Raw genomic sequence first — 27,849 nt, forward strand, 5'->3', positions numbered from 1 at the left:
GAAGATGAGCAGAGAACCCAAATAAGCTGTGCCGACTCCTGACCCAAAAAGACTGTGAGATAATAAATGTAGGTTGTTTTAAGCCATTACATGTATGCTATTATATTGTGCAAGAGTAGAAAGCTAACACAAGTGTCATTAGGGAAAAAAGGGAAAAAAAAAAGAAGCAGCAGCAGAGCAAGAGTGAACATAAATTCCTTAAGACAGTATGACAGTTTTTAAGTTTTCCTTTACATTTTCTTGCTTTTCTTTCTAGACAGAGATTGATTTCCATACCCTTTCTTCTTCGAATGTGGGGGATTAGATTAATATACATATAAATCTAATATACATACCTTAAGAGATCAAATTGCCAACATCCATTGGATCATCAGAAAAAGTGAGAGAGTTCCAGAAAAACATCTGCTTCTGCTTTATTGACTACGCCAAAGCCTTTGACTGTGTGGAGCACACCAAACTGTAGAAAATTCTTCAAGAGATGGGAATATCAGACCACCTGACCTGCCTCCTGAGAAGTCTGTGTGCAGGAGAAGAAGCAACAGTTAGCACTGGACATGGAACAACAGACTGGTTCCAAATCAGGAGAAGAGTACATCAAGGCTGTATATTGTCACCCTGCTTATTTAACTTATATGCAGAGTACATCAGAGTACAGTAAAATGCTGGGCTGGATGAAGCACAAGCTGGAATCAAGATTGCCGGGAGAAATATCAATAACCTCAGATATGCAGGTGACACCACACTTATGGCAGAAAGTGAAGAAGAACTAAAGAGCCTCTTGATGAAAGTGAAAGAGGAGAGTGAAAAAATTGGCTTAAAGTTCAGCATTCAGAAAACTAAGATCATGGCATCTGGTCCCATCACTTCATGGCACATAAAAGGGGAAACAATGGAAACAGTGAGAGACTTTATTTTTTGGGGCTCCTAAATCACTGCAGATGGTGACTGCAGCCATGAAATTAAAAGATGCTTACTCCTTGGAACAAAAGTTATGACCAACCTAGACAGCTTATTTCAAAACAGAGACATTGCTTTGCCAACAAAAGTCTGTCTAGTCAAAGCTGTGGTTTTTCCAGTAGTCATATATGGATTTGAGAGTTGGACTACAAAGAAAGCTGAGCGCCAAAGAATTGATGCTTTTGAATATGGTGTTGGAGAAGACTCTTGAGAGTCCCTTGGACTGCAAGGAGATCCAATCAGTCAATCCTAAAGGAAATCAGTCCTGAATATTCATTACAAGGACTGATGCTGAAGCTGAAACTCCAATACTCTGGTCAGCTATGTAAAGAACTGACTCATTGGAGACGACACTGATGCTGACAAAGATTGAAGTCAGAAGGGGACGACAGAGGATGAGATGGTTGGATGGCATCGCCGACTCAATGGACATGAGTTTGAGTAAACTCCAGGAGTTGGTGATAGATGGGGAGGCCTGGTGTGCTATGGTCCATGGGGTCACAGAGAGTCGGACACGACTGAGCGACTGAACTGAACCAAGTTTCTCACAATGTTTGTTTTCACCTTAAAACTCTAGCAGTGAGATAGTTACAGTGAAGGAAATTTTGGCTGAAGATCTGTAGTTAAATAGAATACTTCAGCAAATGGAAGGTCGAGTGTGATGACATGTATATGATAAGCACATGATTTGGTTTTGTTTTTAGCTTCATTTAGTAATTCAGATTTGTTTGTTGTTGTTGCCTGCACCCCATGGCTTGTGGGATTTTAGTTCCCCAAACACGAATAAAACCTGGGCCCTCAGCAGTAAGAGCTCAGAGTCCTAACCACTGGACAGCCAGGGAATCCCCAGTAATTTTGATCTGATAACCATTTATTGTATAGTTATTTTCAATACATATTATTAAATTTCAAAAACAGGTGCTGGCTCTCTGGTGCAGAATAGTTAAAAAACACAGTTGAAATTGCTGGTAACTTGGCAGAAGATGATAAATAAGTTGTGTAACTACAGAGGAGATGTAAAGGATACAGAGCTAACTTGTGATTATTTTAGCACTTTAAAATAGCCACATCCATTAGATGAGTGCATAGTGTCAAATATTAGGAGATTTCCTCAAATCTAAAATACTTTCAAATTGTAGATACCATAAAATTTTATTTTATCTCATGGACCTTGACCCTCTTAAAGTGGGGATCAGCCAACTATGACCTGTGGGCCAAATCCAACTCACCACTTGCTTTATGTACAGTCTGCCAGCTAGAAATGGCTCTTACATTTTTAAGTGGCTGAACAAAATGAAAAGAAGAATAATATCTGATGACATGAAAATTGCAATATTCAATAAATAAAAAACGTTATTTGAACCCAGACACACATTTATTCACATATTGTATGTGGCTGCTTTCGAGCTACACCAATAAAAATGAATAGTTTAGATGGAGATGATGTAATCTGAAAACTGAAAACATATCTGGCCCTTTTTAGAAAAAGTTTGCTGATTTTTTTCTCTAAAACATGTTATGTTTTGAAAACTGCCTTTAAAAAGAAAAAATGTGTGCATATATTCAAAATGCATAATATGTGTTCATATGTGTATGTCTGTGATCCTATTTTTTCTTTCCTATATTGATTTGATAAGTTATTTATTCAGTTCCAATTAAACATGATTTTCCATATATACAGGATACCATTCCTTTGCATAGTTTCACCCTGAGTCTAGGATACAGGCTTCAAGGTAAGCTCCACTCTTCTTCCCTTTATTCATGGGTGGGCCACACCTTGGCTTGAGGTCACCAAGCCTGCAAAACATTCCTGCTGCCCAGAGCCCTGCATCCTGCATGGTTCAGGGCTGTTTCATACCACCTGGGTGATTCCTTTACAAAGGCCCTGCAGGGGTGAGGAGTTGTAAATCACTGTTTGGCATTTCCAAAGGGTTAACAAAAGGGATAGAAATTTTATTAGCATTGCTTGAGTAGAACTGGCCAGCCCCCATCTTTCCTGTCTGGAGATTTTGATAGCATGATGTCTCTTTAAAATGGCAACAGGCCCAAAAAGAAGAGAAAGATGCAATGGTAAAGGTTAGAAAACGCCAATAAAATTATTCAAAGAAATATGCAGACATTGTGGCTGCTTTTTACATGGGAAAAGGAAAGAAGGGAAAATCACAGAAGGGAGATGAATTAGTGTATTGTTTAGGGCTCTGGTCATTGGGCTGCCATCCTTTTCACAAAATGATTTTGAAACATAGTTGAGATTTGTCTGATATTTATCTTCTCAGACTTCCTCTACACATAGAATTCATTTGCAATTTGCCTTGTGAAAAATTGAGAATAGCAAAAAACATTTTAAAATGCAATGTTTTTAATAGATAAGCATTTAAATTTTTTCCCTCCCTCCATTTTATAGCCTTAATGTCACTAATATCTGTAATTTGTGAAGATAATACAAAAAATTCTTATATAAATGGAAAACTTTATAGAGATTTCGTACAAGGCCTCTACTCTAACCTCTCTGGCCCAACAGATGATCCTCCTCATCAATATTCCTGTCACTATTTGTTGGGAACAGAAATGATAGGCGTCCCATTAGGGAGTGGTATTACAGTGGTGCTGGACCAGGGTCCCAGAATTGCTTCAATCCTACCTAGTTAGCCCAGCAAGATCTTCCCTATCACCTTCACAAGGAAGATACATAGAGGCACAGAAAATAAATCTTTTATTATTCAGTGGGGCTTTGGCCACAAACCTCAAAGTAGAGCACTTCTACAAGATGATCTGAAGAAGGAATTCATAGGGCCTGGACTCCCATCTTAGGCCTGTTCATGCTGATCATGCTCGGCCACCTCTCCAATGGACTCTGAACTCTGTGTTTAGTGCCTATGGAAACGACAACAGAAGGATAAGACCCCCTCCGGACAGGGGAACCTTGAAGATCGTATCCAGGTTACTCCTCCCCTAAGAGAACACAGAGACTAATCACCCCTTCCTCCAGACAGGCCATAAATTTTTCTGTACCTATCGGAGTGTAACCTCGGGCTTATTGATTATTGGCTAATTGTTTAACTGTCTGAGCACATGGCACATGAATGATGGGGTTATTGGGATTGTATTTACCCTTCCTTTGTTTATGTAAGTCTCAAGGAATTTGGGGTGGTGGGTTCGGACACATACACATGGGGTATAAAAGATTTTCACAAATGCTGGTCGGGGTCCTTGGCTAAGAGGAAACTCTGCCTTGGGCCCGCTGGTGTAATAAACTGCACTCCACCATCTGCATTGTCCTTCTGAGTGAGTTTGTTTCCTGGAACGCATGGTCTACAACAAATCTAGACCACCTATCAGACTCCATCTTCCTTTGGTTTGGAGGAGAGAGAATTAGAGCCCAGAATCAAAGCAGGCTGAGTGGCTGTCTGGATTCTAAAGCTCCACAATCAAAAGTTTTTATTTCTTATTTCGATTAGACAAAAGGCAGCACCCAGTTTTCATGTTAAACCCTGGCCTCACTTCTATGAACAAGAATGGACACTTGAACAAGAGAAAAAAGACAGAGCTACCCAGATAAGGCCAAATCATATGAGTGGAGACAGAAAGTGGGAAAAGGAGAGAAAAGATCAGGTTCTTTTGAACAGACCCTTTACATGCTCAGAACACTAAATTCAGTCAGGGACTGACTCATCAGATGAAGATCATGACAGTTCTTCTTTATTGAAGAAGGTATAATGAGGAAAAGACACCATGAGTTAAGGTGAGCAATAGTGAGTTTTTAATGGGGAAGTTACCTATTTATTTCATTTAACATTTGAGAATTTCTCCTTTTAGTAACCCAAATTTTATCTCTCTTCTTTGTAACTTCCTCTCAATGATTTCTTCTATAAAAGCTCTGTCCTCTGGACATAAACAAGTAAAGTCAATGCAATAACTGTTCATGAAGTAGTTGGAATTATAGGGTTTCATCTGTTTATCACCTCAAGTGGAGAATTTTGTCACTATTCCCTTTCCACACACATACTCAAAGAGGCAGCAAAAGGTAACATGTGAATGCATGAGGAACGCTGACTTTAGGAAACCATAATCTTTTAAAGATGGTATCTAGTGAACCTGCCCAGCCTTTACTCTTGAGGGAGACATTATGCTTTTCATTCTGACAGTTAAAAAAAAATCCTGCCCTCTGCCTTCTGTCCCAGAGGAAGACACTATTTCTATCCTCCAAGGTTATTGGCTAAACAACAGCCTTAAAAGATAGTCCAAAACAAAAGCTAACACAAGATGTACAAATATAAGAAATCCATGGATAATTGTCTCCCATATAGATGTATCTCTGTATGTATGTACATATACACACACATAGGATGTGCATTCTTCACACTCATAAAGGTTACTTTTTGCATACATAGGACCAATTTTAATATATTTGTGACATGCTTTTTTCATGGACATTCTTCCTTGTCAGTATGCCTCATTCTTTTTAGCAACTACACAATATTCCATAGTATTTATATACCATGATTTATTAAAAATTGTAAGCCATTTTCCTATGTATAAACTTTTAGATACTTCTTGATGTCTTACTATTACAAAAAATGCTGGGAAAAACACCTTTATACATATATCTTTGTTCACATCTGAGTATTTCTATAGAAAATTTTAATAGAAATTGAATTACTTGATCAAAAACATGTGCACTGAAAAATTTGCAGAATATGTATGAGTTGCCTATATCAATTTATATTCTTCCAACAGTATATGAGAGTGTCCAAATATTGTTTCCCTATGTGTATTAAAATACCTATGTGTCCCTACTAAGGATAAACCTATGTAAAGGCATGGTTTAAAATGATCATTGCATAGGTATTTTGGGTTATAATACAATTTTCTCTTATTTATCAAATGTGTCTCTACATAAACCCTGGAAGCAGGCTATTATTAGTTCCAAGTTTAAATGAGCAAAATGAGGCATTTAATAAACGAGGAAGCTATGTAAAAGATACAGTCAGAACTTCCGTTGCTATTCTGGCTTCCCCTGACTCAAATAAGGAATAGAACTTCCTACTGAAGCACTTGTAGGATGTATTTCATCCCCCAAAGGCAACCTTGCTATATAGCTTCATCACATTTTCCAGAATTGAGTTTCATGGCAGTGGACTTGCAACTAGGGACTTGTATTGAACTTCAAGTCAACTAAAACTTCAGGTTCCTTTTGTGATACTGCTGTGGTTGTTGTTGTTTTAACATAATCTACCACTTATCAAGGTTTCCCCAACCTGTTTATATTATATATGCAATTAATAATATATACAATTGATTTTTTTCATCCTGAGTCAAGAACTTCCTATATATACTTGCTAGATAAAGATGCATCATCTTGCTAATTTTAGCTTATTTTTCCAACTGTCAAGATCTTTTTGACACTTGATTCTCTCATCTATTATATCCTCTGACCCTCCCATTTCTGTATCATTCATGCATTTAACAAATATACATCCTTTCCATGAATCCACTCAATTCATTTACTATAATGTTATACAGGATGCATCCAAACTCAAGCACCTGTGTGTGCCACCAGCATCCTGTCTGATGATGGACATCATTCTGTGTATGTCTGTCTTTCATAACAAGAGCCGTGCCCCTGAATTGAAACGAGTCTGATGTCACTAGCCCAGGCATGGGGAATATGTCTGTGGCAGGAAGAAACACTAATGGGAGGGAGAAAGCTGCTATTTTTCACAGAGATGTATAGTTAAACAGGCCTCATGGGGAAGGTAGTAGAGAAGGACAGCATATAAATTGAATTAAATTCTCATAAAATGAGATGCCCTTAATTTATTTTTTTCTGAGCATCAGTGTAATGAATAATTAAAAATGCCCTTTCTCTTCTTAGGTTTTCAGAAAGCAGTGAATTTCTCATATCCACTTGGCAGCTTTATTAGCTACTATTGTTTCTTTTTTTCAAAGAGGTCATCTGCTTGCTGAATTTTTTTTTCTTTCTTATCATTTTGGTAATTATGTTTTGATGCTTACATTTGCATGATTATATTCAAAGCTCTCATGTCTAATAAATGCATTGAATGCAGAAAAAAAAAGCAGAATGATAATACTGGATATGAGGGAAATGAGTATTTTAAATGCCCATATGTAATTTTAGTCTTAATTAAAGAACGGTCTGGAAGAACTTTTATAAAACCATTTTATTTTATTTTTACCTGGAAGTTTCCTATTTTTAAAGTGAATAGCTGGTTTTTCTTTCAATCAATCTGTTATTGGAGAATTTGTTCTACTGACAGTGAGTGGAGTTATGTTTTGAAATATTACAATTAGGTTAACCCCCTGGTGGTCATAGAAAAGCAATGATCAAATTTGGAACACACCCAAGCTTGAGGGGATAAATCCATTACAATTGGATCCCCAAGGCCCTGAAGAATATTGTGCTAGACAATATCAGGAAGATAAGGCAATTCCAAACCTTTCAGTGGAGGAGGAGGAAGCACCACTACAAGACAGGTCTGTTGAGCCCACAGATGTACTTACATGGCTCATCTTCAATCCCACGATCTGCTTAAGAGGGCACCACTTCTTGGCCAGTTGCTGCTCTTTGATGACTTCACTGCATGGTCCTATAGTGCAGCTAAAAATCTGTTTAAAACTGGAAAAAAACAGCACTTTGCTATTTCACCAAATTCATTCAAATTCAATTTGTAACATCAATTTGACCAGTCTTCTTGTCCATTGTGATTAAGTCTGGTATTGAAATAGCAGCAAGGCACACCATTGCCATTTTTCTTGCATGCAATAAAATAAGTAACAAATATAATCCTTCCTAGATAACTTTTTCTTTGTATTTCATTTTCTTCTTTGACTCAATTTTATTTTTCCCTCTCATTCCTTTTTGAAATCACCAATTCTATGTGATGACTACCTAGTCAAAAATATTGTGGCCCTAGGAAAGAAATAACTATGCCCTAAAAGTCATTTCCATGTGTGTGAAGTAAATGAAATTGGTAACAGTAATATGTACAATGTTCATTACTTATAGATTTATAAACACATATCACAAAATCACTAGCACTACAGGGATAAAATGGACTTTCGATATTTTTCTTCTCTTCTACTGTATTTAAACTTTTCTAATGTATGTGATCTTGTTGATTGCAGAAATTTCTCCCTTTTCTTCTGGACTTTAATTCCATGAAGTTGACTATGGCCTAATCATTCATTCCCCAATAATTTTAACAGTGCCTGGCAAAAAATAGGCACTTGATGAATGTTTGTTCATTATCTTCTCTACGTAAGGTGGAAGAACTAAAACTCTGAAAGACTGATGTGACTTGCAGAGGCCCACAAAGGTACTCAACAGGGAAACCTATGTTGACTTTAAAAACAAAAAAGCACAACCTAAAAGTTGAGAATTATGTTTTATTTGGTGGACTTACTGAGGACTATGGCCCAAAGTGGGTACAGTCTCTCAGATAGCTCTGAAGGACTGGTCCAAAGAGGTAAGGGAGGAGCCAGGATATACAGGAGTTTTTGCTAAAACAAGAACAAACAAAAACAATAACAACACCCACAAAAAAGTAGTAATCAAAGATTAATGCTAATCACCAAAAACAGACATCTCAAGTTAAAGGTTTTAGTGCTTTTCTATGTATGGGAAGATGCAAGAGTCTGGGCTTATTGAAATCATCTCTTTGATATGAATCTTTAATATCTAGGTTCAGTATCTTGTTTTTGTTTTTGTTTTCATCCTGAATTCTCCTCAGGGTGCACTACGGGGGCAGCTGCGGTGATTAATGGATTTCTGGCCCCAACTTTCTTTGTTCTTTGTCCATGCCTAGTTGAAACCCCAGAGCTCCCAGTAAAAATCTTATGTTGTTTATTAACTACTTTGCATTTGAATCTTGCCTTCTTTCCTTGACTTGCCCTGGAGGACCCAGACCATACATTGAACTTTTAGAACATTGTCTTTGTTCCTCATTGTGCCCAATTTCAGTTTAAATACCAGACTCACCTACTCAATGTTCTGTGGTGACATAAATGGGAAGAGAATCTAAAAAAAAGAGTGGATACATGTATATATACTGATAGGAACAAAATGAAGAGACAAAATAGGCGATTCATTAGTTAATCCCACTAGGGGATTCTAAGTAGAAAAATATGGGAAACCCCTGTAAGTTAACGATTACTCGAGAAAGCAGGTTTGCTTAACCACAAAACCAAGCAGGCTTGCTTAGCAACAAAACCGCACAACAGAAGCATGAGATGTGCCCCCAAACAGTAAAGCAATGATGGTATGAACCCCACATCCTTCCCAGTGAACTCAGTAAGTTAATGATCCCTGGACATGCTCTCTGCACACATAAAAATCAGTAATATGAGGAACTAGCTTGATCACTCAGGGACAAGAAAACTCCTCTGCACAACCTGAAGGAGGAGTTAATGATGAAAACATGATGCCTACTCAAGAAAGACAAAGAAGGTCTTCTCCCCTCCCCACTTTTACTTTGATTATAAAACTGTAGCCCAGTCAGTTCTCAGGGCACGGCATTTCTCACCCAACGGCTGGTAAGTCTCACAAACGTCCTAGTCTAATAAACCACTTCTTATCTACCACTTTGATCTTGTTGAATTCTTCTCTGCACTGAGACATAAAGGACTAGGCTGCCAGAGCTCTTTAGAGCCCCCCTGGAATGACACCAATCGGCTTCAATATAACTGATTCCCTTTACTCTATAGCAGAAACTAATACAATATTGTAAAGCAACTGTGCTTCAATAAAAAATTCATTTTAAAAAAATGCCACATTCAGAGATAGCTCCAAAGGCGAGCTTTAAGAAAAACATATGGACTGTTTCATTCTAAAAATTGTGTTGTTAAAAACTTCTTTATGAAAAATAAATGTTGTATGGTCATACCCAACTGCTATACTGTAAATTGTCCACCCACCATTACTCCTTGCCAAAAGTTTCCCAGATCCCTATAAATCACAGGGCTACGTAGAGACTAAAGGGTAACAATTTCTGTGTACTGTTTGGTCGTCCATTCAAATGAAGATCTATGCCTTAAGTTGCCCATTTTAGATAGTTTTTAGTTCTTAGAAATTTGGTAAGATAAAACCTTTGTGGTAAAGATACCATGTAAGAGTATAGGGGACTTCCCTGGTGGTCCAGTGGCTAAGACTTTGCCCTTCCACTGAATGGGGGCATGGGTTCAAATCCTGGTCAGGAACTAAGATGACCAATGCCACATGGCATGGCCAAAAAAGAAAAAGAATATGTATCACTCCCCACTACTCTAATGAGAGTACAAAGGTAAAGCACATGAACCTAAAGAAAAAAGTCAGGGACACAGATCTACTAGATTTTATAGAATCAAGGAATTAAAGAGCCTCTTGATGAGGGTGAAAGAGGGAAGTGAAAATGCTGGCTTAAAATTCAACATTCAGAAAACTAAGATCATGGCATCTGATCCCATCTCTTCATGGCAAATAGAAGGGGGAAAAGTGGAAACAGTGACAGATTTTCTTTTCTTGGGCTCCAAAATCACTGTGACGGTGACTATAGCCACAAAATTAAAAGGCAATTGCTCCTTGGAAGAAAAGCTATGACAAACCTAGACAGCCTATTCAAAAAGAGACATCACTTTGCCAACAAAGGTCCGTTTGGTCAAAGCTATGGTTTTTCCAGTAGTCATGTATGATTGTGAGAGCTAGACCATAAAAAAGACTGAACACCAAAGAATTGATCCTTTTGAATTGAGGTGCTGGAGAAAACTCTTGAGAGTCCCCTGGACAGCAGAGATCAAACCTGTCAATCCTAAAGAAAATCAACTCTGAATATTGATTGGAAGGACTGATACTGAAGCTGAAGCTCCAATATTTAACCACTTGCTGCAAAGAGCCAACTCATTGGAAAAGACCCTGATGCTGGTAAAGATTGAGGGCAAGAGGAGAAGGGGGCTACAGAGGATGAGATGGTAGGATGGCATCACTAACTCAATGGACATAGGTTTGAGCAAACTCTGGGATATAGTGATGGGTAGGGAAGCCTGGTGTGCTGCAGTTTATGGGGTCACAAAGAGTTGGACAACAACAATAGAATCAAGAAAAAATTACCCATTTCCTTTATTGTGAATAACACCTTCCAAATACGATCATTCTAAAATGCTAATTCTTATTCAGTGTCCTCAGGTCTTGCCCTAATCCCCTATTGGAGCAAGTTTCTCTGACAGTGGGCAGTATTTCAGTTACCTGCAGGCGAGGTGAATAAAACTGATAAACAAGAGTCCCTCAGCCCTTTGCCAGGGAAACTACAAATGACTTGAACAGATCTGTTGTTACCAGGCCACCCAGCAGGAATCCTGAGCCCAGTCGGGAAATTAATTTAGAGTGTGCCTCACTGTGTCCCCAGCAGATGAAAAGCACAGATGAAAGAGAGAACCAAGATAAAACCATGAAGGCCCCCGAAATTCAGCAAGAGGCTTAGTATACACTAATCGTATCGATCTGTTCAGGTCAAATACTAATATTTCTCGGCCTTTTGACATCTTCTTAGATCCAGTCAACAACTATTGATACTTATTAAAGAAGGAAAGTCTTAATGCAGGAGGTGGGGAGATAGTATGGAAAGAAAAGACAAACAATCCTATAGCCAGCACTCCGTGTTTTGTTTTACAAGACGTAAAATTTACTTCTTGCTCCTGAGAATTGTTTTTCACCCATACAGTTTTCAAAAATCCGGTGTATCTAATTCAAAGCTTTTAAAATTTATGTTATAAAATTTATTACACTGCCCTTATAAATCAGCACTTGGTAGTAACAACTTGTCAGAGTGTGCCATATATTGAAAAGATAAATCAGAATTAAATAGTAAAAAGACAAGGTGTTTCAAATCAGACAGCCAAAGCACTCAGTAATGGAAACATTTGTAAATGGGACACTGATTTACAGCAGGAATCTTAGAGTGCGTAAATCGTGTGCAAGTTTTTGCATCCAGCAGCTGGGACTTTTGGTCCATTGTTTATAAATCAAGACGTTAATGAAGAGTCAGGGATCTGTAAAACCAGACACTAAATTAGAAATTTGTAGCTTTTGATTTATAATAAGTTAACTCAAGAATTACATATATATGTGCTCGCTTCGGCAGCACATATACTAAAAAAAAAAAAAAAAGAATTACATATATAAATAAGCAGAAAAAGAAACTGCATTTAAAATCAGGTGAACATTAACATTTAAAAATCCAAGTTGTAAATATAAAGACTAGCGACACCAACTCAGCCAATTCTACAGCTCTGCATTTCATAAGACTATAGATGCCAGCACTTAGCATATTCCATGAAGTAATTACCTCATTCTTACCTGTTAATATTAATAGGTTACAATTTTTTAAAATATGGTATTGACATTACAATACTTTTTTGCTCTACCAAAAAGGACCCCCAAAACGGTCATTATGGCATATCTTAACCTGAAAAGAGATTGTCTAGTTAACATACGTGAAGTTCAAAGATCTTCCATTTCCATTCACACACACACACACACACATGTGCGTGCACGCACCTTATCCCATGAAAGGACACTTCACAGTCGACTCCTAGATAAGCGCACACACACACACACACACACACACACACACACACACACACACACACACACACGTGATCCCATGTAAGGACACTTCTCTCTCCTCTTTGCCTCCTGACTCTACTTCAGGGCCGAATCCTAGAGGAGCACAGACCATTTCAGGGGCGAGCTGCTCAAGCCCCATGTGGTCGTTTTACACAAGCCGCACAGGATGTCAGTGAAGCACGTGAGCTTGGGAGACCCTCACAGACCTCATGTTTGTTTATCCCCAAATAGCTCCTGAAAGGAGGAAGAAGAAAAGTGAAGGAGTGAAGAGGAATCAAGGGACATTAAGGAGCACAGGGCTGAGACCCCTGACAGGAGACTGACTCAGAGGTGAGGCTGAACTTGGCAAATGTGCCCCACCTTGGCTCTGCCCCAGAGAGACCCCATTGCTGGACTTGGGCTGTCCCCTCGGGAGTTACACCCCTGCAGGAGAGCTGTACCCCTTGGAGTTTGGGGCTCATCCTGTGAAAGCTCCCCTGGGTCCTTCATCTGCACACCCCGTCTCCCTCGAGAGTCAGCTGCCTTGTCACTGCTCCGAGGCCGAGGTGAAACACCCTGCCTCCCCGTTCTGCCGGCGGCCTCCCCGCCTTCTGCCCTCTTCCCTCCCAGCCTCACTAGCTGTGTCTCACCATCGATGAAATCATTCACGCTCCAGATTTGAAGGGTTGCTGATCTGTGGTCCCGTGTGGGCTGACACCTTGCCATGTGATAGCGACCCTCAGGTGCTCTTCCCCTGGGTGGGGGCACAAAAATATGGGACTTTATAGAGGCAGAGGGGAGGGTATTGAGGGGTGGGATTGAGGGACAGTTTCTGTGTCTAAGGGGATCTGGGAACGCGGACATGTACTCTAGAATCACCCAGATGACACCTCCTAAGCCCCTGCTTAGCATCCTGACTCCTGTGGGATTAACTCAGATCTCAGCAGCCCACTGCATGGTGAGCACTCAGGACTTGAATAGAGCACCCCCTCTTCCCTCTGTTCTCACTGACTCGGTATCCCTGGATGTGAACCCCCCGGGCTCCCCCATGTGCCTCTCGCAAGGTCTGCAGTGAAAGCACCTGAGGCAGACACAGTGGAGAAGGAGTAGCCGTAGGAGCCTCAGGTCTCCTGTTCTCCCTGCTCACTGGAGATTGTGTCTGCCTCGAAGTGTCGTTTGTTTTTCTTCGCTTCCCCAAGTTCACATTTGTGGGCTGTATGCTTGTGTCGATTCCTCACCTCTCAGTTTGGCTGCTCTGCGGCTCTTCAGAGCATGGCACTCCTTGGGGGAAACCACGTGAAATCTGAATGTCGACTGTGTCCTCATCTCCTGCTACAGAGAGAGCTGCTAGTCCTGTGATACCACGCAGATCCCTCAGGAGTCACCTAGTATCATTTGTCAGATTTTTTAAAGCACAAGCTAAGGATACATGCATCTTGATGCTTGATAAAAATGTATTGCATTATAGTGTTATAAAGCAAATTCATATTTCAGAAATTGATGGGATGAAATTAAAGGGCACAGATCCTAAAACCTGGAGTTTGAAGGTAAATCTTTCCTCACTTAATATTTACTCTCAGGTTTATTTAACATCAGTCCTTGGGTTAGATCTGATGTGGTACTTCAGACTCATTGTACCCTTATGCACTCTGCCGGGAATTTTGGCAAGCTGGGCATGGCAACAGATTATTGGGTTTGCAACAAAGTGGAAAATCAGAGTGAATGGTGACATCATTTAGGTACAGAAAAATCCTCCAGTGCACTGTTCAAGCAGCTCCATTAGGCCCAAAACAAAGAAATAAACCCTATGAGACTGCAGAATGTGGTATTTTGCTTCATAAGCATTTGATCATGTTTTGTCTATTGTTTGGAAGAAAAAAAAGAGCCATCAGTCAGGAAACTGATACACACACACACACCAGTGTATAAAAATATATTGATTCCTAAAAAGGATAAAATTCCGGACTTCTAGTCCTCATGGTTTCATTTGCTAAACTAATGCTAGTTGTAAAGATCCAAACGCTTCAGTGTATCCCCATTATAAGTTCATCAACATTAAACATGTGTTACCCAAATTGTAATTATTCTAATATCATCTACTTTAGGTGGAATACCAAATCTATGTCACTGACAAAACTTTATTCTCTACAAGAAACTATGGTACTAGCTTCTAAACCAGTGTTTGTAAATTTCAACCAGTCACCCAATAAAAACCAATGTTTTTGTTATTGTAAAGATACCGGCTGATGTGCGAAGTGGATATTCTGTTGGTGGATTTACCAGAGAACATGTGCAAGCGGAGACAGAAATAACAGCTGTTTAAATATCACACATATAAATGGCAGCTAGAACCTGTCCCTCTGTGAAAAGAAGAGCTAAATCCTGCTTTGGAGTCTGGGGGAGGGGGGCGGGTATGTGCTGTCCGCCCCTAGATCTCCTGAGAGCCACTGTTTGCCCTTCCCAGGGCCCCAGGGGTCTGCACCCTGCAGTGGGCATCTCCGGGCTCCTCTGCACGCCGCCTCTGCCGGGAGGTGTCAGCAGGCGCTTGGAGGGCAGAGGACAGTGAGGTCATGAGTGTATTTCTCTCACCTCTTCCTGACTGGGGCAGTGATGGTGCTCCTCCCCAGCTACGGCTCTGCCCAGGGCCCCTTCCCGCAAAGCTCCAGCCTTCAACCAGCTGTCAGAACACCTTCCGCTTCAGGTGTGGTAAAGGCTTCTGTTTCTGCAGGTCCCTGGGCGCCTCAGCAGCCCCTGGGCTTCCCTGACCTCGTCTCACTCTGTAAATAGCCCTACACTAAAAGAAGCGTCCCAAGAGATCACTGTGTCAACCACTTTCCTTGGTTTTTAACAGATAAATTAGTCAAACATCATCAACCGTTGTTAAATTAGGGTTAGAATTTGTCTCTGGACCCCCGTCTAGGCACTACCCTACACCCCTCTGCCCTATTTCCATATGGAAAGAGACTCGGGAGCAGGGTAATAGTAGCAAGAGGTAAGGTCTGGAGCATCTGTTATGAGAAAGGATGAAGGGGCAGGAGGAGAGGGATGGTCTGAGCACCTGCATGGGGTCAGCAGCAGTGTTGAAGGCTGTACCCCTTAGATGTAGAGAAATGCAGTCTTCCTCGGAAAAGCGCTCATGCAGCTTCCATGCCTCCTCCCACAAGGTCAAAGTCCACCTTTTTTATGAAGGCTTCCTGGAACTGAAGCCACCAAACAAAATTAAATTCCCATAGACTTTATTGCTCGTAATGTTGTTGTTAGGATCAAATGAGATAATGCATGTTGGGATGCTTTGTAGAAAGTGATAGATTTATGGTATTATTAATGAGAACCATCAATTACAGATGAGAATGCTTACCTCTGAGATGTGGTGTCTGTTTTGACAAGAAAGGAAATGTGTAAAAGATGCTGCTATCTTAACCTGTAATTAATACTCCTCACCCTTCCTCAAAGGGCTCGAATGAAGGGGCTTGATGAAGAAGGAGTAAATAAATTGCCTTAGACTGTCATCACAACGTTGGCTTCGGTGTCTGTTTTCATCTTGATTTATACATCTTGACCACAGTCTGTGGTACAGAATTTTCTTTTATTAAACAAACTGAGGATGAGGTGGTCTCACAAGACTCCGGGAGGGTCTGTGCAACGGGCTGGGACAGAGTCTTTCTGACCGCCGAATTCCAGAGCATAGCTACAGCCTTTGCTGAGTTGTCAGTGCTGGACGCATTACATCATTGCCAGGAGATTTTCAACAGCCCTCCAATAAAACAGCTCCCACAAAAACGAGGATTTACTCAATGCTAATTTTTCAGGGAATCACTTGACTCAGAACTGGCAGAGTCAGCTCTGAGAGAGAGAACGGATCTTCCCTGAGCTGTGCTTCACCCAGAAGCAGCCGGCGAAAACTTTGAAACCCTGCCTCTCAGAGCGCGGCTTCCACAGCCTGTGTGAGACGCCGGGTCCCTCCAACCGGTAACTCCACAGAGTGCCCAGCACTCAGGCAGCGCTTTCCGTCTGAGCTGAGGACCCTGAAGCGACTTAGAGAAGCCGTCTGCACAGTGGAGAAGGAAGCCCCAGGTTCGGGGAAGTCCGCTTTCCCGTCTAGAGCCTGGAGAAGAAATGCAGGCTGCAGACAGCCCACTCGCTCTCAGGATTTACCCTCAGGAAGTCCTGCCAGTTCTCTGAGCGAGAGTGGGTGAGATCATCTGCAAGGTGCTCTCTGGAAACAGATCGGTTACGTGGAAGACACAGTCCTCTCCGTCAAGCCCCTGCCCCAGGACATGGGCGCAGCTCTCGGAGCTCTGCCGGCCGCTCCTGGAGAGAGCACGCCTGCAGGCCGAGGTGGGCACCGCGGGCTCCGCGGATCCAGCCACTCCCGGCTGCCCGTGGCGACGAGCCTGTGGGTCTCCATCCACCCAGAGCTGCGGCAGCCTCCGCGTGTTCGCCAGGAAGCTGTCAGCCTGCTTCTGCCTTAGAAAAGACCCCCAAAGCAACTGACTTTTATTCAAAGGCCACCAAACTGCAATGCTGACCTAACTCAAATGAGGGAGTGGAGCACTTTAGTTTGGAGGCGGGCTTTTAGGGAAGTCAGTCTTCCTCTAACCCGTGCTGCTGGTATGTGTGAGTGAGCTCTGTGAAGGTGGGCAGCGGGCACCAGGCAGTGGGAGGAAGGCCACAGGTTACATGTTAAGGAAACATTTGCTTTTGGAGCAACAGTTTTACAGGCTGTTAGAGGAAGCCTATCTGAGAACATTTGGTCATTTGCCTGCTGACCATTTGGTAACCTTGTGTCACTCTTAGAAGGGTTAGGTCAGGGACCTTAGTGCCCGCACCCCCGCCCCCGCCCCCACCAGACTGATTGTTCCCAGGAACTCAACATCATCAGGATGTGTCTAACCTCAGGGTCTTAGCTGAAATCACCAGATCTCAAGGTCTTCCTAAAGAGCTTGCCCTGCAGGCCTTCAAGTCAGGATACGCTGTGGCCCACACCCCTCGTGTGCCCCTCCACTCCTTTCATTGGCAGTGAGTCTCTGAAAGGTCTGTTTGCATTCGGGCTGCATCTCTCGCCAGCTTGCCTTGTGGGTGAATGCCCTCCATATACACGTCTGTCACCATACTGGAACATGACTCCGTGACTGTTTATGAATGTGTCTTCCCAGTGAGAATTCCAGTTCTTTAGAGGAATGTGTGCTTAACCTTAACCCCAGATGTAGCTCATAGAAAAACAAAATATTTATGAAAGGAAGGAAGAAAAAGACTAAGGGAAGGAAAAATTACAGAACTATTAGTAACGACAGTGGTCATCATTTATTGAATTCTTACTATACAATAAGAATGACCTTACTTGCTTTATAATTATTTTCTCATGAAAGTCTCAGATAAATTTTAAGGTGTTATTGTCTCTCTTGCAGTAGAGAAAACTGCACTCAAGTATGAAACTTACCTCAGCTTACAGAAACAAAAAAGTGATGAAATCTACATCTAAAGTCAGTTTGAACTAATTCCAAATCCTGTGTTCTTAATCTACCAAATTCAGAAAATACCAGAGCCCAGAGAATTTGAGAATCTTACTTGATCCCATAACTAGTTAGTGGGAAAGTAATGGAAGACTCCTTGTTCAGTAACCAGGAAGAGTCAATTTAGACTCTTCCAAGCTAGATCTGCCGGGAGATCTAGCAAGATTGCTGGGAGAAATATCAATAACCTCAGATATGCAGATGACACCACCCTTATGGAAGAAAGTGAAGAATTAAAGAGCCTCTTGATGAAAGTGAAAGAGGAGAGTGAAAAAGTTGGCTTAAAACTCAACATTCAGGAAACTAATATCATGGCATCCGATCCCATCACTTCATGGCAAATAGATGGGAAAACAGTGGAACAGTGGCTGACTTTATTTTTTGGGGCTCCAAAATCACTGCAGATGGTGATTGCAGCCATGAAATTAAAAGACGCTTACTCCTTGGAAGGAAAGTTATGGCCAACCTAGACAGCATATTAAAAAGCAGAGACGTTACTGTGTCAACAAAGGTCCCTCTAGTCAAGGCTATGGTTTTTCTAATAGACATGTATGGATGTGGGAGTTGGACTATAAAGAAAGCTGAGCATCAAAGAATTGATGCTTTTGAACTATGGTGTTGGAAAAGACTCTTGAGAGTCCCTTGGACTGCAAGGAGATCCAGCCAGTCCGTCATAAAGGAGATCAGTCCTGGGTGTTCATTGGAAGGACTGACATTGAAGCTGAAACTCCAATACTTTGGCCACCTCATGCAAAGAGCTGACTCATTTGAAGAGACCCTGATGCTGGGAAAGATTGAGGGCAGGGGAAGAAGGGTACGACAGAGGATGAGATGGTTGGACGGCATCACCAACTCAGTGGACGTGGGTTTGGGTGAACTCTGGGAGTTGGTGATGGACAGGGAGGCCTGGCGGTGCTGCAGTTCATCAGGTCGCAAAGAGTCAGACAGGACTGAGCGACTGAACTGAACTGAACTGAAGCTAGATCTGCACCTTTGTTTGCTTTTGTTATTATAATCACACATAATGGCCTGCCTAAGGGAACCCTGCCCCTCTGACTGTCTGTTAAGCTAAAGTGCCTTTGTTCAGAACTCTGTCCACCTGTAGATGGCAGGAAGGAAGAAATTAACACATCCTACTGCCTGAGGCTTGCCATTCTAGGAGATACTTACAAGATTAAATGGCCTTTTTGCTTTGTTTCCTCACCTCCCCCCACCTCTAATCCATAAAAGAACCTGGCATCCAGACCCCAACAAGATGATTATTTTGAGACATTAGCCTGCCATCTTCCCAGTCAGCTGGCTTTTCAAATGAAGTCGTCTTCTTTTCCAACTCTTTGTCCCTCAGATTCACTGACCTCTCCTGTGGCGAGCAAAGTGAGCTTGGACTCAGTAACAGTTCTAGCACTTAGAAACTTTGAAGGCAAGAGACAGAAATCATAAGAAACTCAGGAAAACCAAAGTTTTGTTCTTCAGTTGTGTCTCGGGTCACAAGAAAAAGATTGAATTCTGGACCTCAGGAACCACTGGAAACTACAGACTTGAACCAGGGCTAAAAAAGTCAGTGGGAACGTTCATCTCACTTCTTGGTCCTTTGCATCTCTGCTTCATTCCTCCTTGCAGATGAATGTTCTCTGTTTCTCAGTTAAGTGGTGGAAAAATAGCCATTTCACAGCCCCTGAACAAAATGACTCAGACACACTCACACAAAAAGCCTTAGCTCAGTTCCAGTCTAGCTTTCTATAGATGTGCATTTGATTGGTCTAGACAGGTCTAGATGTCCACCTTGCTCCAAATGTTACAGGCAGAAGGCTGAAGTCATGAGCTGCTAAGAGAGCTGAAGGAGACACCCTGGTCTCTGATCCAGTGGGTTCAAGGATGAACTATTTCCCAAGTTAGAATAACTTTAGAATGGGAAGATACTCTAAATATCTACTGTAATTGTTCAAACTTCTTACCACTGCTTTTCAACTCTGTATCACATGGTAATCAAACTAAATTTACATTTTTAATTTTTTACATTTTATATTTTTTTACTCGATTGACAAATTTTATTTTAAGGAGTTTTGCTTATAATGAGGAAACTTGGTAAATTATTATTCTCTGGAAAATTTTGAAATGTATTTTTTACAAAGGTTTTTAAAATCTTGAAATTCAAAATTCAAGTTCACTATCCTTGCAAAAGAGCAAGGTACTGTACAGGCAACACATACTATACCTCATCTAAAATATACAAATGGGGGAGGGATAGATTGGGAGTTTGGGATTGACATGTACACACCGCTATATTTAAAATAGATAACCAGCAAGGATCTACTCTATAGCACAGGAAACTCCATATTCTGTAATGATTTAAATGGAAAAAGAATTTGAAAAATAATAGAGTCATGTATATATATAACTACTGTCTGTATACCTGAGACTAACACAACAACTATACTCTAACATAAAATAAAAATTAAAAAATATAAAATATACAAAAGAAAGCAAAATGTTAAATTGAAAAGCTTAAGTGCCATGGAAATTTCTGAATTATTTCTCTGGAAGCTTCAGAAAAGACCAAAGTATCAAATATTAAACACATGCTAGTCTTGCTGAAATGAAAAAACTTAGTTCATGTAACAGCTAGGGTTTTTCAGCTAATGAAGAGATTTGTCTCATTTGCAAGAATGAAATTCATGTAGTGAATATTATGTGTTCTTTCATACATATAATTACAGTTTTTCATATATTATTTTGTGTGTATATTCATTTGAAAATAAAATGAATACCTACTCTTATGTATTTTCCTAACAGAAATGAAAGCATCCTCACACAAAGACTTATATATGAATGTTCATGGCAGCTTTGCTCATAATAGTCCCAAATGAAAATAAGCAAAGTGTGTTTCCACTGGTGAATGAATAAACTGATTATGTTATATCAGACAACAGACTACAGACTACTACTCAACATTAAAAAGGAGCAAGCTACTGGTATAGGCAAAAATATGGAAAGATCTCAAATGCCTTATGCTAAGTGAAGAAAGCCAAGCACAAATGACTAACATACCATATGATTCTATTATGGAACATCATCCTGGAAAAAGTGAAACTATAGGAAGAGAAATCAGATCAATGCTAAGGAATGGGGGAGAGGATTAGTTATAAAAGGGGATGAAGGAACTTTTGGGAAATGTTAAATCTTATGATTATGGTGGTGGGTGTATTACTTTATAGTTGCCAAAATTTTTCAAACTGTGGACTTGAAAATGGCCAATTCTCCTGTATCTAAATCATATTTCAATAAACCTGATTATAAAAATGAAATAAAAGAAATACATACTCATGATAAATTAATGAATACAGCATATAAATTTGCTACTCTTAAAACTCACAAAAATAGATTTTACTTACATAATATGTATTTTAAAATTGAATTGTCTCCTATAGTCTCATAAGTATTCATTACCTTAAAAATAATGCCTCCTGATGGATTAGACATTGAAGTTACATTGATCAACCTATTTGCAATCTAAATACTAGAGGAAAACTTTGCAGTTTTGCTTGTTTTATAAAAAAACATGTATATCTTCCCCAGGTACACACACACAAATCCAGGTTAAATCTGAGGAAATTTCAGAAAAGTCTGGTTTCATCGGACATTTAGATATTTAATTTATCATAGCATATCCTGCTAACTAAGTGCATTTCTATTTAATTGCTGTGAGGTCACTGGGACCTGTAAAATGAAAAGAAACATTTCAATGACTGACCAGGTCATTCTGGTCTTTCCCTTATAGAACATTTCTTCATTTATAATTTTCAAAGGAACAAAAGTCTAAGGTGATCCAAATGACTGGTCTCCCTCACTGCAGGAAGATTCTTTACCAGCTGAGCCACAAGGGAAGCCCTAAAGTTGTGTCCAACTCTTTGCAACCCTGAATTCTCCAGGCCAGAATACTGGAGTGGGTGGCCTTTCCCTTCTCCCAGGGTATCTTCCCAACGTGGGAATCAAACCGGGGTCTCCTGCATTGCAGGTGGATTCTTTACCAGCTGAGCTATCAGGGAAGACCAAAACTTCACCAAGACTTGTCAAAAGAATAAAATGAAGGCAAAGAACAAAGTGAAGGGATCCAAAGATGAAGAAAATGAAGTCCTAGGGACAACTCCAATGTAGAAGATGAGAATCTTACTTCATGAGTAGAGAAGGCTCTTATGTTCATGGGTGCCAGGAGTTCAGCTAAGATTTTCTTTGGTTCCTCAGATCCTGGGGTCCAGCAGCAGTCATTACAAAGGAGAATTGCCTGGGTATTACACTGTGAGGAAGCATGCATCCTCAGTACCTTGACTCCTAGGAGCACTGGGAAGTGCATGGTATATATGAGTATATGATTCATATCCCTTGCTAGGTCGGGGAATATAGGCCTCCCCTTTAGCAGAACTGTGCTTTTCTGTAGCCTCAGTATTATCTCAAAGACTGCTTTTTCTGGGAAGTACTATGGTCATCAGAATGAGGCACTGAAGGAAGACCTCTGGCAAAAAGAAACTACCTTTGTTGGGGTTACTTTATTGTGCATTGTCAATAACTGATCCAATGAGGGACGCCGAAACAAGCAATGAGCTTCAAGGACTTCCCTGGTGGGCTGGTGGCTTAGACTCCATGCTCCCAGTGCAGGGGATTTGGGTTTGATCCCTGGTCAGGGAACTAGATCCCACCTGCCACAACTAAGAGTCTGAATGCTGCAGCTAAGACCTGGTACAGCCAAATACATAGATAGAAAGATATTTTTCTAAAAAATGACCTTCAGGTCTCCTGGCCCTGGTTCTCTGAGGCCCACCTCCATGCTGGTCTTCCTGAAAGAGACTGGCTGGCGCCTGAGAACAGACACAGGAGGAAGAACTGGACACTTTGCAGCACACATGTTATGATTATATTTGTTCTCCCTCCAAAATAGACTTTTATGATATTAATTGGTACAAACAACTTTTTAAGACTTTTTTTTTACTGACAAAGGACAGAGAATTTCTCAAGCAATATGCAGCAGAACACTATGCTAATCCAAGGTAATTCTTCAGTCCAGTCTCTTTGTCTCTTTTCTCCTGGGAAATTTGTTTTGCCACAAGCTACCTTGGTTCTCTTTGGACTATTCCATTTCCATTTTCTTTTCTCAAACATCCAGTATGCTCTATTTGCTCATTTTCTTCCTTCTTAACTGTAACATGACTTTTAGAGCAGAAATCCCCAACCTCTGGGATCTAATGTCTGATGATCTGAGGCGGAGCTAATGTAATAAGAATAGAAATAAAGTGCACAATAAATGTAATGTGCTTGAATCATCCAGAATCGCCCCTCTCCCACAACTGTTGGCCCATGGAAGACTTGTCTTCCATGAAACTGGTCCCTGGTGCCAAAAAGGTTGGAGACCGCTGTTTTACAAAATTCTCTCTCCTCTGTGGTGAGTGTCATGTAGTAATTAAGAGAAGAGGCTCTGGAATCACATGGACCTCAGCTTGAATCATGATCCCACAAATTACTACATAATCAAGTAATTTACCTTCCCTATGCCTGCAAGTTAAGAACAGCACATGGGTTATAAAGCTATTGTGCATGCATGCTCAGTTGGGTCCAACTCTTTGCAACACCATAAACTGTAACCTGTCAGGCTCCTCTGTCTATGGAATTCTCCAGCAGGAATACTGGAATGGGTAGCCATTCCCTCCTCCAGGGGATCTTCCCAACCCAGGGATCAAACCTGCTCTATTGCGTCTCCTGCATCGGCAGGCAAATTGTTTATCACTGAGCCACCTGGGAAGCCCACATAAAGCTATTATGGGGATTTAAAAGATAGCCCATGTAATGTGTTACATAGTTTCAGGCACATGATAGGGACTCTGTAAATATTACCTTTTTGCATTCTCACTGCATCTCTTCAGCTTCTGCCTCCAGTTCTGATTGGTAAATTATTTTCTGACTCTCTGTGTTCAAATTCTTGACAAAGAAAATCAGGTTGCCATAACTCTCCTATCAAACCACACAGCTACAAGACTGTTCATGGATTAATGACTCTTCAGTCAGATGCCCTCTCCTGACAACTTCACCATGGCCTGGACATGAGTTTAGGTTACAAAATCTGCCTATCTAAGAAGCAGAGGCTAAGAGGAAAGCAGTTTCCTGATGGAGAATCAGGGCTGATTGGTATTGATCAGCATCATGGAAAGAAAATATTTATAAATTCAGGGTTTCACAGTATTGAACCAATGTTTCTTTGCATTAGAAATGATCATGGTAAATGCTTGCTATTGGCTTTGATGAGTTTGGTTGGTAGGGTACATCTGTCCACTTAAGCCTATTTACTTTGAGAATTTCTTTTCTAATACATCAATATAATAATAACAATTAATTCAAAGGCAATTCTAGAAATACAAAATAGAATTGCTTCTATGAAACTGTCTCGGGGAGGAGCCAAGATGGCGGAGGAGTAGGACCGGGAGACCACTTTCTCTCCTACAAATTCATCAAAAGAATAACCGAATGCAGAGCAAACTTCACAAAACAACTTCTGATCGCTAGCTGAGGTCATCAGGCGCCCAGAAAAGCAGACCATTGTCTTCGAAAGGAGGTAGGACAAAATATAAAAGATAAAAAGTGAGACAAAAGAGCTAAGGACGGAGACCCGTCCCGGGAAGGGAGTCTTAGGCGGCCTTGCTTGGGCTAGGGTCCGGGCCTGAGTGCCCTGAGGACAATCGGGGGGAGCTTCTGTGAGGTGCCAACTTGAACTGTGGGAGACCAAAGGAGAGAGAGAAAATTGACCGGCCGGAACACACTGCCGGCCGTTCGCAGAACAAAGGGACGGGGAAAGTCCCGAGAAGAGCTCGCAGGCTGCGGACCGGCCCAGCCCCGCCGGAGGCAGGAGGCAGAGGGGAGGGGAAGGTCGCGGCGAGACACAGGGCGCAGGCACCCGACCGGCGCGGGGCGGGGACTGGGGCTGGGGACGCGGAGGGCGGAAGGCGCGCGCACCCGCCTGGCGCCAGCGGAAACTGAGACTGGGTCCGCGGAAGGGAGTGGGTGCGCCACACCTGGGGATAGCGCGCCCACCAAGCCCCTGGCTGCCTGGACCGCTCTGACGGGGAAGGCACAGAGAGCAGGCGCAGCTTTTCCTTCCGCGCTTTTGTGTAACACCCGAGGGCTGGAACCTCGCGCAGCGCGGGGCGCGCTCCATATAGAACAGCCGGGAGCCTGAGCAGCGCAGACGGAGAAAGCAGCGTCAGCCCCTTCCGGCAGCGCCAGCCCGCCCCCGCAGGGCCAGCCCCTCCCCGCAGCGTCAGCCCCGCCCCCGCAGGGCCAGCCCCTCCCCGCAGCGTCAGCCCCGCCCCGCAGCGCCAGCCCCGCCCCGCAGCGTCAGCCCCTCCCAGCAGCGCAACGGAACTAGCTACCTGAATAAGAGTCCGCCTCCGGCCGCCTGTGTCAGGGCGGAAATGAGCCTCTGAAGAGACCGGCAAACAGAAGCCAAATAAACAAAGGGAACCGCTTCAGAAGGGACTGGTGCAACAGATTAAAATCCCTGAAGAAAACACCGACTTCACCGGAAGGGCCCTGTAGATATCGAGAAGTGCAAGCTGGAACGAGGAGCTATCTGAAACTGAGCCGAACCCACACTGACCGCAACAGCTCCAGAGAAATTCCTAGACATATTTTTACTTTTTTTTTTATTTTTCTGTTTTTTCTAAGTAAGGAAAAAAAAAAAATTTTTTTTTCTTTTTATATTTTTCTTTTTTATTTTTTCTCTTTTATTTTCCTTTAAAATTCCCTATTACTCCCCCATTACTCCTTAACTTTCATTTTCATAGATTTTTACGATTTTTTTAATTAGGGGAAAAAAAAAATTCTTTCTTTTTCTTTTTTTTTCTTTCTTTTTTTTTCTCCTTTTTCTTCTTTTTTTTTTCTTTCCTTTTTCTCTTCTATTTTCTATTTTTCTTTTTCTCTTATTTCTTTTAAAGTCCTCTAGTACTCCTCTACTACTCTTCATTTTCATCTTCACTACACTATAACCTTACAAAAAAAAAAAGAGAAGCCCTATCTTTAAACCGAAGATTATTCCCTCCCAATCTTGACTCTCTGTTTTCTACCTCAGAACACCTCTATTTCCTCTTTTCCCCTTCTCTTCCCCATCCAATTCTGTGAATCCTTGTAGGTGTCTGAGATACGAGAACACTCTGGGAACAGACAGCTGCGTAGATCTGTCTCTCTCCTCTTGAGTCCCCCTTTTTCTCCTCCTACTCATCTCTATCTCCCTCCTCCCTTTTCTCCTGTTCATGTAACTCTGTGAACCTCTCTGGGTGTCCCTAACGGGGGAGAATCTTTTCGCCATTAACCTAGAAGTTTAATTATCAGAGCTGTATAGTTGGAGAAGTCCTGAGACTACAGGAAGAATAAAACTGAAATCCAGAGGCAGGAAACTTAAGCCCAAAACCTGAGAACACCAGAAAACTCCTGACTACATGGAACTTTAAGTGATAAATGACCATCCAAAAGCCTCCATACCTACACTGAAACCAACCACCACCCAAGAGCCAATAAGTTTTAGAGCAAGACATACCACGCAAATTCTCCAGCAACACAGGAACATAGCCCTGAATGTCAACATACAGGCTACCCAAGGTCACACCTAACACATAGACCCAACTCAAAACTCATTACTGGGCACTCCATTGCTCTCCAAAGAGAAGAAATCAAGTTCCACGCACCAGTACACTGACGCAAGCTTCCCTAACCAGGAAACCTTGACAAGCCAAACGTCCAACCCCACCCACTGGGTAAATCCTCCACAATAAAAAGGAACCACAGACCTCCAGAATACAGAAAGTCCACTCCAGACACAGCAATCTAAACAAGATGAAAAGGCAAAGAAATACCCAACAGGTAAAGGAACATGAAAAATGCCCACCAAGTCAAACAAAAGAGGAGGAGATAGGGAACCTACCTGAAAAAGAATTTAGAATAATGATAATAAAAATGATCCAAAATCTTGAAAACAAAATGGAGTTACAGATAAATAGCCTGGAAACAAAGATTGAAAAGATACAAGAATTGTTTAATAAAGACCTAGAAGAAATAAAAAAGAGTCAATTAAAAATGAATAATGCAATGAATGAGATCAAAAACACTTTGGAGGGAACCAAGAGTAGAATAACGGAGGCAGAAGATAGGATAAGTGAGATAGAAGATAAAATGGTGGAAATAAATGAAGCAGAGAGGAAAAAAGAAAAAGGGATCAAAAGAAATGAGGACAACCTCAGGGACCTCTGGGACAATGTGAAACGCCCCAACATTCGAATCATAGGAGTTCCAGAAGAAGAAGACAAAAAGAAAGGCCATGAGAAAATACTCGAGGAGATAATAGCTGAAAACTTCCCTAAAATGGGGAAGGAAATAGCCACCCAAGTCCAAGAAACCCAGAGAGTTCCAAACAGGATAAACCCAAGGCGAAACACCCCAAGACACATATTAATCAAACTAACAAAGATCAACCACAAAGAACAAATATTAAAAGCAGCAAGGGAAAAACAACAAATAACACACAAAGGGATTCCCATAAGGATAACAGCTGATCTATCAATAGAAACCCTCCAGGCCAGAAGGGAATGGCAGGACGTCCTGAAAGTAATGAAAGAGAATAACCTACAACCTAGATTACTGTATCCAGCAAGGATCTCATTCAGATATGAAGGAGAACTCAAAAGCTTTACAGATAAGCAAAAGCTGAGAGAATTCAGCACTACCAAACCAGCTCTTCAACCAATGCTA

At 41.4% G+C, this 27,849-nt stretch overlaps 1 long non-coding RNA gene across 5 annotated transcripts; it reads right to left on the bottom strand.

Annotated features, from left to right (window-relative positions):
• Positions 1–458: 458 nt before the first annotated feature.
• On the bottom strand, positions 459–18,304 carry LOC122434512. 5 transcript variants are annotated; one of them, XR_006267393.1, is made up of 7 exons: positions 15,612–18,304; positions 13,792–13,882; positions 13,204–13,307; positions 8,957–8,995; positions 7,480–7,584; positions 3,701–3,831; positions 459–517 (listed from the first exon to the last, which is right to left on the bottom strand). It is a non-coding gene; the product is annotated as an uncharacterized LOC122434512 (long non-coding RNA). The 5 variants fall into 5 exon arrangements; XR_006267392.1 differs by having other exon boundaries at positions 13,792–13,885; XR_006267391.1 differs by lacking the exon at positions 15,612–18,304 and adding an exon at positions 8,382–8,478 and having other exon boundaries at positions 13,792–14,936.
• Between the last annotated feature and the right edge of the window lie 9,545 nt (positions 18,305–27,849).

The sequence above is a fragment of the Cervus canadensis genome, chromosome X (assembly GCF_019320065.1).
Source record: "Cervus canadensis isolate Bull #8, Minnesota chromosome X, ASM1932006v1, whole genome shotgun sequence".
Lineage (NCBI taxonomy): Eukaryota > Metazoa > Chordata > Mammalia > Artiodactyla > Cervidae > Cervus > Cervus canadensis.